Below are 2,743 nucleotides of genomic sequence, written 5' to 3' on the forward strand. Positions count from 1 at the left end.
GAGTCAAGCCGCCGCTTAGAGACGAAGTATGAAGTGTCCTCTTCCACATAGGGCAAGCTAGAATGAACTATCTTACCCAGGACCGCCGAAGCAGCGTGGACCAGGGGAGAACTGAACTTTATACTTCACACCACAGTATTGAGTAATGTGCCCTCTTCCACATAGGGCAAGCTGGAATGTTCCATTTTACCCAGGACGGCCGAAGCGGCGTGGACCAGTGGAGGACTACACAATCATGAGGTTTGATATCGACTTGTGTGTTTCAATAGGGTACCGATGGTATGTTTTGAACCGATTTGATTTAGCCATTCTGAAGTCATCACTTGGTTGAAGCGCTGAACTAGGGAGGCATCGTTTACATTACTTGTATATATTGGTTTTCGCATGCTCTACTAGGTTAATGTCATAGGGTTGGCTATCGAGCATGCCCAAGTGATGACTTGATTGTGTGCTTGCTTGAATTCTTCACATTTCATACCATCGGTTAGTTGTCGAATCATTCCTCGATCATAACCTTCGTTCTTGTTTCATGTATGCTCTCTTCCACATAGGGCAAGCTAGAATTAACTATCTTACCCAGGACCGCCGGAGCAGCGTGGACCAGGGGAGAACTATACTTTGTCTTGTATGCCCTCTTCCACATAGGGCAAGCTAGAATGAACTATCTTACCCAGGACCGCCGGAGCAGCGTGGACCAGTGGAGGACTATACTTTGTTCATAACACCACAGTATTGAGTAATGTGCCCTCTTCCACATAGGGCAAGCTAGAATGAACTATCTTACCCAGGACCGCCGAAGCGGCGTGGACCAGTGGAGGACTACACAATCATGAGGTTTGATATCGACTTGTGTGTTTCAATAGGGTACCGATGGTATGTTTTGAACCGATTTGATTTAGCCATTCTGAAGTCATCACTTGGTTGAAGCGCTGAACTAGGGAGGGGCATCGTTTACATATATATTGGTTTTCGCATGCTCTACTAGGTTAATGTCATGAGGTTGGCTATCGAGCATGCCCAAGTGATGACTTGATTGTGTGCTTGCTTGAATTCTTCACATTTCATACCATCGGTTAGTTGTCGAATCATTCCTCGATCATAACCTTCGTTCTTGGTTCATGTATGCTCTCTTCCACATAGGGCAAGCTAGAATTAACTATCTTACCCAGGACCGCCGGAGCAGCGTGGACCAGGGGAGAACTATACTTTGTCTTGTATGCCCTCTTCCACATAGGGCAAGCTAGAACTAACTATCTTACCCAGGACTGCAAAGCAGCGTGGACCAGTGGAGGACTATACTTTGTTCATAACACCACAGTATTAAGTATGGTGTCCTCTTCCACATAGGGCAAGCTAGAACTAACTATCTTACCCAGGACCGCCGAAGCAGTGTGGACCAGGGGAGGACTATACTTTATACTTCACACACTAGCCATACTGAAGTCATCACTTGGTTGAAGCGCTGAACTACGGCGGGGTAATCGTTTACAGGTTATAATCATATAGCTGCATGCTCATTAGTAGATAATGGAATATTGTATGGCAATATGAGCATGCCCAAGTGATGACTTTGTTTCAAGCTCAACAGGTAGGGTATTGAGTCCTCTTCCACATAGGGCAAGCTAGAATGAACTATCTTACCCAGGACCGCCGGAGCAGCGTGGACCAGTGGAGGACTCTATACTTTATACTTCACACCACAGTATTGAGTACGACTTGCATAAAGCCCCTATTGAGAACCACGAGGGCTCTCTCAATGTAGAACCACGAGGGCTCTAGTACCGATTCTCTCGGTACGGCTTGGTCCGTGTTCCTTTATGCTTGTACTCGCAGAAAGTCTCAACCCGGAGGTCTTGACTTTGATTGTCATAGTTGGACTACGACGGGGCATCCGACCATTGCTGATCGAACACCCCTGATTCACCATCTTTCGGGTAGGCGGTACGCGTACCTCCGGACGCGGAAGTCTCAACCCGGAGGTCTTGACTTTGATTGTCATAGTTGGACTACGACGGGGTATCCGACTCATCGAATACCCCAGAAGCACACCATCTTTCGGGTAGGCGGTACGCGTACCTCCGGACGCGGAAAGTCTCAACCCGGAGGTCTTGACTTTGGTTGTCATAGTTGGACTATGACGGGGCATCCGACCATTGCTGATCGAACACCCCTGTTACACCATCTTTCGGATAGGCGGTGCGCGACACCACCGACGCGGAAAGTCTCAACCCGGAGGTCTTGACTTTGTATTGTTGGATAGTCCTCTTCCACTATAGGGCAAGCTGGAAATATTCCATTTTACCCAGGACTGCCGAGGCAGCGTGGACCAGGGGAGAACTTTACGGAATCTTCAGGCATCCATGATTGCCATAGTGCGTAAGCCGCCGCTGTGCGCGTCAACTCGTTCCCCGTGAGGAGGAGTCTAGCCGCCGCTAAAAGACGAAGCATTAAGTGTCCTCATTCCACTATAGGGCAAGCTAGAATTAACTATCTTACCCAGGACCGCCGAAGCAGCGTGGACCAGGCGAGGACTATACTTTATACTTCACACCACAGTATTGAGTACGACTTGCATAAAGCCCCTAATGAGAACCACGAGGGCTCTCTCAATGTAGAACCACGAGGGCTCTAGTACCGATTCTCTCGGTACGGCTTGGTCCGTGTTCCTTTATGCTTGTACTCGCGGAAAGTCTCAACCCGGAGGTCTTGACTTTGATTGTCATAGTTGGACTACGACGGGGCA

The sequence above is a fragment of the Anopheles ziemanni genome, assembly GCF_943734765.1.
Source record: "Anopheles ziemanni chromosome X unlocalized genomic scaffold, idAnoZiCoDA_A2_x.2 X_unloc_102, whole genome shotgun sequence".
In the NCBI taxonomy this organism is placed as follows: Eukaryota; Metazoa; Arthropoda; class Insecta; order Diptera; family Culicidae; genus Anopheles; species Anopheles ziemanni.